Raw genomic sequence first — 14,839 nt, 5'->3', positions numbered from 1 at the left:
TTCGACGTGGGTAGTTACGTTAAGCTAGTTTGTGAAGCTCTTTTAGTACACTTTGCTTCTAACGATTCATCCTCATTGATATCTAACTAGTGAATTATTGATCTTGAACATTTCACTTATTATTTAATGCAGTGGAAAAGAGGGGATAGCTTCTTTTTCTCGATTTAGTCTTCCAGAGTAATGTGAAAGATCTGAGACAAAACCTCCCTAATATAATAATTTTATTTTCTCAATTTTACTATAATTGCAATGAGTAAGTCTTTTAAATATTTTAACGTAACATTTATTTTATGCAGCTTATCCATAACAACTTACTTCTTTTCATCACAAGAATAATTATTTATAGCATCATTAGACTTAATAGCTGTTGCAATAGTGCACAATCCTTTGTTTTCTAAATCATACTGTCCATTTGCAGTAATTTTATATCTAATACCAGAAGGACCTTGGCTACTACCTTCCATCTAACCCAGCTTATGTCTGAATATGTCAATGTTCATATTTATACTTACTTGAATGTATCCCTTCGATGATTGATAGTATCTCAGTATTATGGCTATAGTTCCCGGCTGATCATTCAGGTATGAGTAATGGAAGGCGGTCTACTTACTAATTCGGGTCATTTCAGTGCACATAACCTACTTGTTGAAGTGTGTTATTCATTATTTGAGCAATTTTATAGTGAGGTAAGAATGTTCTTCGCCCACCCTTTTTTTACTTCCAATAATAATAATCATTATATTGATGATTTTATCAAATTTTTTCACTGTTATGCAGTCTGACAGCTCCAATTCTGCTTAATCCCTTTTTGTCTGCATTCAAAGTATCTAAAAATATAAACTATTTTTTCAAACCATCTGTACTAATAAGAAATGCATCAAAATGTTTTTTTACAAGTTATTTTATTATTCCTAGGGTTACTGGAAATTTTAACTCGTCTATTCTGATTTCATTATTCCCAAAATATTTAGGTGAATTGTTAAGCATTTACATTTCATTTCTTTTTGAAGACCATATACTAAATCTGATAGATCTTTTCAATTGTAATGAGCTATCCATTAATATGTGTTGTTAGATGTATTCTCGTAGAGCTCACTATTATTAATCTGATTTTAACTTGAATTATTTGTTTCATGATCATCATTATCACTTTAACTAATAGCAGACTAAATAATTGAGTCATCATCACTGCAATTTTCTTTTTTAGTCGTTTTTACGGATATTTCTATATTTCTATATGGTTTTTTAAAATACTTACAAATCTTTGAACGGTTTCCTTTTTTTTTGTTTTAGTAACAATTCCTTCAAGAGGATCTGCGATAGGCTTAAAAGTTTCAATAAATACCAATTTAACCTTATGTTTGCCAAATTTTAATAATCTGTACATTTTTTTAACTGCTGTCCTTGCTTTCACTAGTTCACTTGTACGCCTTTTTCTTGCTCATACATGTTGACAATGTAACATCTTCTAGTAGACTAAATATAGTCTGCTTCTTACGTGTTATATTTATAGCAATACTGTCAAAGCCTTTTCTATACCAACTGTTATTTATTTGTTTTTCTTTATTGCTAATAACAAACCCATATTTATCATCATTCCAACAGTCAGAGCATATATCTTTGAACGTGTTATAGGACATGTCAAAGTTCACTGGATCATTATACACATGTTTTAGATTAACCTAATTATGGTCAAATAAAGCTTTAAGATTACCGTTATCTCTCACAAAATGTTTTGGTACTTGCGCGTATGACTAATGGAGATAGAAGCAGTCCACATTAGTATGTCTTCCCATACAATAAAAAGCTCTGACATTATCCTGTTTTTCACACGCCACCTCATTAAAAATTATAACAGAATAAGGTAGGGCGTCATCAGGAGATCCTACTGCTATATGTTCACTGAAAAGCAAGTATTGCACGTTATTTATAGGTTCTAAGAGCTCTTTCAAAAACCCATGTTTCGGTTGGTTAAGTAATTGAGACTATATATACACATTTTCAAAGCTCAGCCCACTAGAATCTACAATAAGTGCTTATAAAGTGTATGTTTTACCACAATTAGATGGACCACAGTATACAGCTCGAATACTATTAAGAACTAATTCACCATGTCGGTTCGAATGCTCTTCCTGTCTCACAACAGCGTCAAAGCTTGGAACTCACAATTTTACAGCTTGTTTTTTAAATTCCATATCTAATTTTTATGATGGTCCGATTATGACTGATGTAAAGGCTATGAATACAGTGCTTTTATAATAACTCATATCATTTTAACTACTAAGATATCATATATGATTACACATGGACTATTAACACAATGATTCACTTTTGTAGCGATTAGCCATAATCCAACCTCTGAACAGCAATGATTATTTATCGTAAGAGAGGATAAGGTCTTTTAAACAAGGCTCTAAATAATTTTTCTGTAGAACTTTCCCTACCACGCTATAAGTATTTTGGTTCAGGTACTAAACTTGTAAGACGTCTCGTGAGAGGTGATCCAGGAGGGAATTTCTTATACGCAGTGTGCAAAGAGCATGACATAGCTTATTTTAAGAATTGAAAAAACGTTGAAATTAAGCAGATGAGCGTTTAGCAAGAGGAGCTTGGCAAAGAGTTAGAGCTTCTGATTTAATTACTAGTGAAAAACTTTATACTCTAGCAATAATAGGTGCTATGAAGCTGAAAAGTTAATTAGGTATGGGTTTAAAAAATAAAAAGAGAATAAAGAATAGCATGGGAAAAAAACATACACTGCCTTTAACAGAATTATCAATACTGCCTCACAAAGAATCAATACAAAAAGCAAAAATGCAAGCAAAGTTATTACTTCTGTTTAAAAAAGTACTAATAGTGGAGTTAAGAAAGTAAGCAGTAAAAAATATATTAAAATATCCCGTATATTAGGTCTCCTGCTAAAACAAGAGGTGCTTCACCTGTTATACCCTTGCTTGCTGGTTTATGTGTAACTGGCACCCTAGCGAAGGAGGCCATATAAATATTTAAAAGTATTAATACAGCTAAAGCAGCAAAGCAACAGCTACAAAAGAATTAAAGGCATAATAAAACTATAAAGGATATTGCGTTGGAAAAAGGTCTATATCTAAAACAATACAGAACTGGATGAGGCGTTTACTTAAAACCATATGCTGAAAAATGTTTCAAAAAAAACCACTGGTGAAGTAAAAATACGTGATAGAACTATAACTAACGGTGACTTATTAAAAAATGCTAGAATTTAAAAAATTTCTCATTTTCGTGGGGTATTTATAAGAAATGGTTAACAAAACTGCAATAGTAAATCTGTATAATAAGACTGGGCCTGGAACTCATTGGGTAGCATATCGAAAATATAATAATAATATTGTTTATTATGAAAGTTTTGGCAATTTACAACCACCTCCTGACTTAATGCTGGACTTAAGCGTTAACGAGATTAAGTGCAACTTTAGAAGATATCAAAATTTTAATTCTCAAAACTGTGGTCTTTTATGTTTGAAACTCCTATCATGAAAATTGTCAAAGTAGATAATTTTCAAAGTAATGTTATCATGTGATTATTTATTCGCTTTTCAATGGTCATGAAAGAAGCATTGACACTTAGTCTGCCTGGTACTTCTTCCATATAGGAAGAGCAGTATTTCTTACCTGTCGCATTATCTCTGAAACACAGCTGGCCTGGCTAAGCTTTGAAGGTGAAAATTTATTCCAAATACTGATAAAGAAGATAATGAATTTTATGTAAGTAATAAAGTGGTTGTATTATCAACAGGCAGCTATAAAGTTAATGACATCCATAGACGTGTGCTGGAAATTTTAATTTTCTAAAAATTTACCTCACAACACATCAGCCTATTGCTTAATTCTACACGATCGCATGATTCAGTACAGTATAGTTAGTAGGGATGTTAAAAAACTTATGTAGAATGTGGTGGGGGATAATCCGTTAGACGGTAATGGAGTGGAGCACTATAAAAGAAGGAAGAGTCAGATGTTAAATTCATTTATTCGCTGGGAACCTAAGGATAAACACTAATATGTTGCGTAAGCCAACCAGTCGTAACTTTAGTTGTAACGTGAAATGTGGACGACTTTAATTTAAGAATGATAATGATAAGAAAAAAAAAAAAAAATTTCAGCTAAAAAACTACTGGATAAGAAAATTTCGGATACCAAAAAAGTCCGTTCCTCATCATGAAAGTTAAAAAAAATTTAGAAAAATGGATTGTATAGTTGATTTTCCGGATTTTAAACAGCCTGTCAATGATTTTGTGTTAAGAGAGTTAGCTATGGTTTTATAAACCAAATATGTTGAGCCTATTACGTTTAAGTTCAAGCAACCATTTCCTTGGAAGAGGCTCACTGACAAATAAAAAAGAGAAAACACTTGACTGCAATGTAATTATCATAGAGTAACATTCCATGTTATATACTCAATATGCATTACTTCGAAGCATGGAGTCTTATTTTTAAATTGTAAAAAGCAAAGACTCAGCGATCTCCATACATCGAGTGGTACACCTACTCTCGCAACCATGTAACATACTACTTACTTCTTTTGAAACAAGCTACCTTCGCAAAACTCGAACTACGCTGGCAACCTTTAACAATCTTATGAAAAACTTATCTTACAACAACAATTTGAGTTGTACATCCAAGCATGTGAATAATCATCAATTCAATATTTTTTACTGCGTATTTTCACAAAAAAATATCATGCACAACTTTGACAGCAACTTGTACTTAATGTAAGATCTGAGAGATCAGCAGTTTTAACCATCATCTACTGTGTAATTATTGCACTAAACTGTGCTCATCCCAAACGAGAGAAGTAGGTTAAGCTCTGATTGGTCGTTCGGATCCCCAACTTGACGAATCCTCCTTAAATGCACGAGTATACAAACTTGTCGCTCACAACAGTATTTACTTTTTCTCTTCTATTAAGTGCTCCAAAGTAACTAGAAAGGCTTGAGAGTGAGTTCTGCTACGTCTTTTAAGCGGATGAAAGACTAAGTTCGGTAATAAAGCTACTTATTAAACGCATGCATTTCAAGCTAATATAAGACTTAATTCGGTGACTAAGCTGTGTGAGAAAAGCTCAAGCAAATCAGGCCACTGTAAACTCACCTAAAAAGAAAATCAAGGAAAAACAAGAAAGAAAGGACCGTCAACTTGGATTTCAGGCGTTAAAAGCAGCAGCCTCATTATTGTCATGGAAATGAGTTCTTTCATGTAGGATAAGGATTATCGTTGTTGCCAACCTTGTACTATCTTGTGACTACGTGCATGCAAGCAACAGCTAACCAACGATCTTAGAAGTAAGTTAAGTTAAGGAAACTATCAATTGTATAAACATTGTAAATGGGAATCTGAAACTTTATTATGTAGACTATTTATAAAATTACCTATTTCCAGAATTTCTTAATTTTGCCAATCATCAGATAAGACATAACTTTGTTGTTACGGAAATTTACTTTCGTAATTAAAAATATTTCAACTACTTAATTATATGAAACATTACAAGATCTTATATTTTTAATAATTAACATATAATTTTTATCTTGATGAATCAAGTAAATGCAAAAAAATATTGAGCTATACAACGTATGACAAGGACTTTAACAAGAATGTGGGATAAGACGATAAATCAGATATGCTACTACCGTATGACATAAGACATAAACTCAATCATTTGTAGAACGGATCTACGAGTTCTGCCGTTGACGTATTAAAGCTTGGATATAGTGGGGTACTATGGGATACAGGTGAACTACCATACAATACCGTAGGTAGAATTTTTAGAGAGTGTCTTGTTAATGCATGCAAAGTGTATGTAGGATGCTTTGTGCAAAAAAGTTGTGAAAAGCGTTTTAAATTTTACGTATGTATTATAATAAAGTTTGGTTATCCACCAACGGATAAAATTTAAGTTGTTACAGATTGTATAAACAGTAATGGGTTATATGAGAAAAATTGTGCTCTTAATAACGTTACGCTATTAAAACATTATATTCTAGCAGTGGACTTAAGAAATTTGGAGGAATCATTTAATGGAGAGGTGAAACATTAGCTGTACCTCAGAAATAAGAGCGTGGTTGGGGCTTCCATCATTACAGGGAAGGGGAGAGGATCTCTACTATAGTAAAAGCAGTAGTGCTATCCGCTTAAGCAGTGTCAAAAAAATACTGGGCTTTGTTTTAATGGGGGGGGGGGGCTCATGTAGCTCCCGAGATATCAATGCTCAAATCTGGCACTATTCCAGCTTCCAGAAGGAGACTAGCCCTGGGCCAAAACCCACCCTGTTTATCTAATGTCCTGCACACATCAAGTTTCACCTTAATTACGAAGACTTAGGAATAATACCTATAATCTCTCATAATTTAAGTGGCATGATTTTAATTTATTTATAAAACAACTTGCAATGAACTCTCTAGGCTATGTGCAACTTCTGCCACAAACAAGAAAAAATACATATCTTTCACAAGTATTTTGAAGGGACCAACATTAGTCTTTGTTTTACCAACTCCCTGAAATTTATCTGTTCTTTCTTAGATAAATTAAAATAGGTTTAAAGTGATAGAAAAAACATTTATGAATTATGATAAATACTATATTCAGAAAATCCAATTTTTTTAAAGGAAAAGTGAATTTTCTTATGATTTTGTTTCTTTATTTGAAAAGCTTTAACAAAAGAGTATTCTCTCAAAAATAATTTCCATAACAGTTTATATAAAGCTCGTGACATCTCATGTCATATACTCAATATTTATTACTTTGAAATACACAGCTCTGTTAAAAACTTATAAAAAGCGAGTGCTCAGCGATTGCTAATCATTGAGCTATATAGCTGCTTTTGCAATCTCGTGACATATAACTTACTTCCTTTGAAAAGAGCTGCCATTGCAAAACTCTAACCACGCGTACAATTTCCAAATAATCTTACATAGCGCTCATCTTACAACAATCAATTCGCACTAAATGTCAACAAGAATGAAAACAATCAGCAGTTTCAACATTTATTACTGAGAATAATCCACAGTAAATGTCGAAAACAGTTTCAACATCAACTGTACCAAATGCAATAACCGAGATATCAGCGATTTTTACCAGTGTTTGCGGTATAGTTGTTGCACCACGTAGACTCGGTAATTAGTGCGAAGGACGATATGGTGCAAAAGCACTAATTGCTAAATTAAACATTCATAGTTGTAATATCTTTGGCAATCAACTTGTAGTAATACAGTTGTTACGTACTGAAATCTGCATTATAAAACGTATTTTCAGTGAACAATGTGTCTTATACTTATCAAAAACACGTGCTTATAGATTTCACTACGACTTTATAAAAAATTGTATGGGAGATCAATCTAAGCTACTCTATAGTCGTACTGGTCGTCTTTTATACGAAGTAACTGATAGCAATATGTATAAGGTCATGAGTGATAGTCTTGAAGAACTTGATACGTGGGGTTATGTTGGAAACAATCCATTTGTCATTAAACGAAATATCAATGAAACTATTGGCTTTATGAAAGATAAATGTTCTCGAAATATCATAGTAGAATTCGTGGGATTTAAAAGCAAGATGTACTGTGTAAAAATACAAAATCAAAAAATGACAACAAAAGACTGATTTTCACGTCGCTTACTGAAAGCTTTATTTATTTATAATAAAGCCGCTTCGTTAACTAATAAAATAAATTCAATGACACAAGCGCCAATCACTACACAACCGGGAGCGCTGACTGGCCGCTTTGTTGATTAATATAATGAATTCAAAGTTATTAATTATAAAAGTGACCAGTCAGGGCCCCAGGTTTCCTGGTAATTGGCCTTTTGTATTATTTCATTTATTATGTTAATTAACAAAGCAACCAGTAAGTGCACCGGGTAGTGTGGTGATTGGCACGTGTGCTATTTTATCCATTCTAAATAAATAAAGTGACCATTAAGCACTCCGGGTTGTGTGGGGATTAGCGCTTGCGTTATTATTTAATGTATTATAAATAAATAAAGCAACTAGTAAGCATCCCGGGTTGTGTGAAGATTGGCGCTTGTGTTATTATTTAAAGCATTATATTTTAATGTGGCCAGTAGGCGTTCTGTGTTGCTGAGTTCGATAGCATAGGGTTATTGGGTTTAATAGCTTGGGACTTAATTATTTATTATGTTAGAAATTCTGTTGAGTTGTGAGTGTTTTTGCGTTTTTCTCCATATAGCCCATTTGAATCACGTGCTACTTTGTATGCCACTTTCGAGAGCACTGGTGTGCAGCTCCACCTTTCAGTTTGCAGTAAAAAGCATGAGAGTGTTATTTATTCATTTATTTATAACAGATACGGAAATAAATTCCATCTTACAAATAGGTAATGTATAATGTTTCGACGAGATTTTAAAATTTTAACAATAATTATGAAAATAAGTTTTACTTTTTATGACTATATCAAATGTCTGTATAAAAATACAAGCATGTCTTGAGAGCAGAAAAGTATCGGATCACGTCATCATAAGCTTTTCTCAAAAAAATCAGATAAAATAGCGTTGAGTACATATGACAATAAGCGTTCTCTACAGTGTGGTCAAACCGGCATCTTTCCCTGGAGCCTGAAGCCACTATAGCATCATTTCAAGACCAATCAATCAAGGAGAAAAAAAAGAAGAAGAGGCTACGCATCAGAAGACCTAGACTAGAGGAAAACCTACCAATTAATAAGTCATATTTCTGTGTAACAAAGAGGGAGCAGCCACATATAGCGAGCTTCCATAACTGACTAAGCCTAATTTGTCAACAACTTTAAAAAGGATTATTATCACAAATTTTACAGAGAAAACAGCACGTTCTTGTAGGATTGCATACTTATAAAAATTTGGAAGGTTGTCACATTATTTTCAATAAAGGCCTAAATGAACTAAAGGTTCGTCAGTATTCAACGTATTTTTTTTTGTAGAATTTCTTATGCCCTTGTAACTCCTCAAATGCTTTAAGCTGCACATGTTGATGAACTATCAATCGTTTTTTTTAAATGTACGCAAGCTTTTATTACTTTGTTTTGTGTTTCAGATAAATCTTGATACATTAAATCGCATCGCTAATAGTCAATATCACCTCGCTAAAATCTAAGATAAATTGAAAATGATCACAATCTCATGCTTACGAAATTGAAAAAAGTCAATACGCACTATAAAATAAAGACTGGTGTCAAGTTAGGCAACGAATTCCAAACGTTTTTTCCTCCATTAGAAAATAAAAATTATGTGATGAAATCGAAAAGAGATGCGAATAATTAAAGTTATGTTTTTATACGGATGATTTTGTGACAGTTTTAGTGTAAGACAAGAATCAAGTTCAATGTAGTTTTGTGTTTCTCATCCATATTTTTTTGATACAACTGATATTTATCTTTATTTTTAGAAAAACTTTTTACATTGACATAAGGTTTTAGAAAAAAACGTAATAAGTTCTTTTTATCAATTTAACTATTGTGAATATTGTCGAAACCTAGGCACATGACAAGAACACAATACTCTTGACGACTTATAATTTTTTAAACAAGATAAGTATCTGAACATTAAGTTTTCTGAAATTCCTATTTATAGAAACCTGAAGAGGTTCGTTGGTTTGGATAATCTTTTAAAGTGTAAGTTGGTCGGCCAGAAGGAGCTACTTGTGATATAGTGAAAATTTCAGTAGACCAGTTTGGTGCTTACCCTTTTTGAACCATTTGCTTGATATTACTTACTCGCACTTTATTATCCAACTTGAACTAAGGTTATTTTCTCTCTAATGTTTTTTTTACACATGAAATTTTTAATTACACTATTCGAATTAGCAGCTGATTCAACTTTAGGTTCCATAGCTATCGCTTGATTCTTCCTACGATTATAGGCGGCCAGTAACTTATGTAAGATATTGATCCATGTAGCTGATCCATCCATTGATCCATCCAGCTATCTGATAAGCTCATTTTTCTCTACACAGCATGATTGAGCGTACAATGAAATCACTCACGTATACATGTTTTGAGATTACTATAAGAAGAGTACAAATTAATTTTATACTTTTGCATGAGACTTAAGAAATTCGCGTGTCAAAACTCTGTCCCACTATCTGTTTGTTAACTTGTTAGTACTTTTTCCTCTATTAATATTGACTTAATAGCTGCAGTCACATCTTCACCAGTTTAATTCCTTACAAGTACAGCTTATGCAAACTTTAAAAATAGATTAATGACTGTGGGTGTATATCTATAAGCTTTATTTCTACAATCATGAGGTATCATCTCCACAAGATCAGCTTGCCATGTTTTATCCAAGCCACATTTGTCAAATTTTTAACACAGACAGTTGCGTCTGAAAGGTTTATCAAGATTTTTTACAACTTCTTACAGATCTTCTAAATGTTTTCAAAAGATATACAAAATATTTGCGCCATAATCTCCTTGACTGTGTATATTAAACAATGCAAGTTAAGTATTTTTTCTGAAAGTATATCGCTCAAATCTCTTAACAGTAGACTTATTTTTTCTTGTTCATCGAAAATGAAACTCTTTTTTTTTTAAAGTAGTGATATTTACAGCATTGCAAGGTTAAACAGCTGATGCAATATTGCACAATCTTTTGTTTCCCAATAAAATTGACCACCTGTGGTGAGCTAATATCTGATTCTGCGAGGACCTTAACTATCACTTTTCAAGTTAGTTGATCTACGTCTGAATATGTCAAGGTTCACTTTAATACAGAAGTGAAATTGATAATTAACTTTAATATATAATATAATCCTTACGAAGCTCCTTAACGATAAATTTTATATCATTTATACGACTAAGATTGGCAGCTGACTTTTTTGCTACTAATAATGAAAGTCAATTCACCAGTTTATTAGGGTTGTTTCAATAAACGTTAACCATTTGCGTATTGAGCTTAGCAATTTTAAACGACGGTATGGACCTCCTTTTTTTCTCCACTTGTGTAAGATTAAATAAAGGGGCAATAACATTATAAAATTCATTACTGTTATATAGACAAATCGTTTTATTTTTGTCAAATTTTTTCTTACATGCACTTAAAATTTCTAAGATGTGTTTGTATTGAGCCAAATAATCTCGTATCACGGGATTTTTATCTGGTTGCTTTTTTATAGCAACCAGATATAGCCTATTCTTAGAATCGAGAAAACATCGCAGCAAAAAACACTGCTGACAAGATTTTTACTGAACAGACCTTGCAAAGATTCAAAGCCAAAGGAGCTAGTTGAGGGGAAAAAACTGCTGCTTTTACTATCACTAACGCCATGAAATTGAAATCCAATTTTTGCATCAAATCGTTTCGTCGTGCAAGTTCTAGTAAAAAAAATTAAAAAATAAAATAAAATAAAATAAAAAATCAATTTGAAGAACTTGTTTTAAAGTGCCACAAAGAATATGATTCTATAGGGAGAGCAGGATGCTATGAAAAAAGTTGGTGGCAAGAAAAATTCTGTTTTACCTTGCGTATTGCCTAAACTGCAAAAAAATGACTTTTTATCATACCTTATTCGTGTGTTTGGTAGCTTAAGTCCTTTAGGTGCTATTACTAATGGTGTGACTGCAGTTGTCAGGGCTATTATTAACGCTTTACTCGCTTGAAAACAGCTAGATGATGGTAAAAGGCATAATAAAGAAATGGAAGTGCTCTTACTTGGAAACAGACTCTTTTTAAACCATACCCAGAGCACTTAGGTCTACATTTAAGACCTGTCAGAGGTTTAAAATATGAAAAAAAAGAAAATTCCTGTGTAAAACTTCCTTATCGAGCACTCACAGACCTTATTAAGTATGCAAAAATTTTGAAAAATCTACATTTCCATGGAGTATTTATACTTAATGGTTTGCCAGCAAATGTCCCACGTTTTTCTGAATTAGCAATACTTAATCTCAATGATAAAGATGGTCCTGGTACTCAATGAGTTGCCGATAGAAAGTGAGGGAATAACGTGTCGTACTTTAACAATTTTGGTGACATGTAGCCACAGATTGATCTAATGCTATAATTTATTTACTCGATGCTGTAAAAATAATACATCATCTTGAGGTGCGCATTATTGGTAAGGAAGATAACTTGGTTTTTGCAATTGAAATGTTAAAGAAAAAGTGATTGGAAGGTTTAATTTATAAGTTGTTAATGTGAATGATTATCCACCATTCAAGCTTCCATCATAGGCTACTGTATGTCCCTACCATAATGGTGCATAGATATCCATATATGTTGTCCACAGTATGTAAATCAAACGAAAAAGTTCTACTTCCGTATGAGTGGAAAGATGTCACTGATTCTTACAAAGAGGTGCAATAATAAAACTATTCAGAAACTCGCTTTTTTATAAGCAAAAAAAAAATTATATGAAGCTTTATCTAAAGCGTAGCTGTTGAGCAGTCAAATTAAAAATGGGTCCGTACTTCAATATATTAAATTAGTCACAGGGGGGCCACAAGAGTATTCATACCCAGTCAAAAGTAAATAATAATTATTATTCAGAAAATATTAACTTCTGTTCTAAAAAAGAATGATGTAAAGTAATTGGAAGTGAATAAGATAATTTTGTATAACAATTAGCCCTCACAAGACCCACAATTTTTATTTCTTAATATGTACTCAAATTTTTAATAAATGTATTGTATTAAAAATTCATATTATTATTCATGTAACCATTTTTCATGCTATTCTTACGATCAAGACCTACGAATTTATTATCACGATACACAGAAAATTAATTTTTTGAATATATAACAATAAGCTATTTATAATATCAACAACTGTTACTTGTTGCGAATAGTAAAGTAATCAGAGATCACAGTATCACTGAATTTTCTTTGCTACACGTACTCGTATAGAAAAGCAAGAGAACGAGAGCTCAGCAGATCTGGCATGAGAATAGGCGGCTGTTCTGGCGCTAGTAGGTTTGCCTGGGGCTTTTTCCAAACTAAGAAAAGTGATGTTAGAAGAAAGGTTACAGCTGTAATAAAAATCACTATATTTTATAGAAAATCTAATACATACTTGCCATGTTATAAAAATTACTATGCTACATAGTAAAACCAGATTCTAGTAAAATTTGCTATTTGACTTAGTAATTTTGACTATGTTCAGAAAGAATTTTTATATTAGTAAGTAAAAGAAAAAAAATACATATACTTACACACATATTGCTTAGAGAAAGTATATATTGAACAGAAGATATATATATATATATATATATTTAGACAAATACATTTTTCTTTTCTTATAGTATATGGATACTGATGAATTTAAAACATATTTTTATTAAAAAAAAAAACTGCAGCCACTGGGATTTGAACCTTTATCCTCAAGCTATCGAGTCAGGCTATGCAACCAGTAGACCACGGGACATGATGTCCACGCAAGTATGGACAAAGTACATGAGGAAACGTGTACTGTTTATCACACACACATCAAATTACAAAATCAAAGGGTTTTGTGTAGACCACGGTATTAACAACGGATAGTTAGTCGATTCGAAATTCATTGTCAGCATGTATCAATTTTCTACCCTGATATAAGAAATAATATGTTTCTATTAATATTTACATTCGTTTAACCTTAAATTTGAAACTCAATAGGCGTTTATACCTATAGACATCGTACAAAATTACTTTCAAATACAGTAATTTTTACTTAACTGAATAGCAATGCAGTGAAATAAGAAATTTTACTATGTCACATAGCCAATCCTACTTTAGAATGTGGTACGTTATGAAACGATTACGATAAAATTGACTATGTTGTACGATAATTTTATTATGCCGTAAAATAATTTTTTCAGAGCTGCTGCATAATAAAAAGTATTAAAAATATCGTACAAATTATTTTAAACGTAATAGTTCTGTGTCATCAGGTGAGTATAGCTCAATTTTCCTAAAAATATAGTAATTTTTAGAACGGTTAAATTACTTTTTTTTAACACCACGTTTCTCAGTGCAGTGGGTCCACAGATGGATACGACGCCAGAGCATAGAGGTATAAGAATAGAGGAGAAAAGGGAGCGTGATATGCGACAGCAGAATTCGCTACGTAACGGGGCATCTGTCTTTGTCTGGCAGTTATGTTATTGGTTGAGTTCTACATGAGATTGAATCAACTGTAGGATTTAGGACGAAGAAGTAGCCAATAACGTGGCGTTGGCAACAAGGACAGATGCCCCGTTACACTTTATTATACTGTCGCTGCCGCTAATGGGCTAGTATAGCGCTTTTCTCCTCTATTCTTATACCTCTATGCGCCAGAGTGATTACGTATCTGGAGGCCATATTATTTTACGTATCTCCGTAGCTATACTGCTTAGCCACCAAGTTTTTTTTAGTTGTTCTTATTATATTCGAAATCTTTCATTTCTTTAATTTTTTTGGAATAAATAGCGTTAGAAAAATTGCACATTTAAAAAAAAAGATATTCTAAGTTATTATAGTTTTTTTATTAAAATGTGTACTGTTGTACATATCACTGTACTATAGCATTAGTTTTGTAGTCATAATTCTCTTTTGAATTGATATAAAAAGACATTAAGCTCACCTAACCATTTACTTTCAGTTAAAATAAGTTTTTTTATAGAGGTTTTATTTTTTTTGTAGACTTTTTAAGTTAACCCGTAATGATATTAATTAAACAAAAAAATTTTTTAACTAAATACATAACAGTTTTTCTGATGCACTGATTTTACTGAAGTAACTTTTTATTTAAGTTCTTTCGTTTTTTATTTAACTACTTAAAATAGCTCAAATTTTGCCTGAAAAAATTTATTTTTTTAATTCCTAGCTCTTTCTGGGCATTGTTTACTTAAAAT

The 14,839-nt window shown here is 32.1% G+C and overlaps 1 protein-coding gene across 1 annotated transcript in view; it reads left to right on the top strand.

Annotated features, from left to right (window-relative positions):
- Positions 1–14,839, top strand: part of LOC106645530 (protein unc-80 homolog) — a 676,041-nt gene that overhangs the window by 463,646 nt on the left and 197,556 nt on the right. The gene's annotated exons all lie outside the window — the stretch shown is intronic.

Source organism: Copidosoma floridanum, unplaced genomic scaffold, assembly GCF_036245765.1.
Source record: "Copidosoma floridanum isolate Cflo_tuat_1 unplaced genomic scaffold, Cflo_Japanese_pri ptg000004l, whole genome shotgun sequence".
In the NCBI taxonomy this organism is placed as follows: Eukaryota; Metazoa; Arthropoda; class Insecta; order Hymenoptera; family Encyrtidae; genus Copidosoma; species Copidosoma floridanum.
The sequence above is the reverse complement of the archived record's forward strand: the minus strand, read 5'-3'. Positions and strand labels throughout refer to the sequence as shown.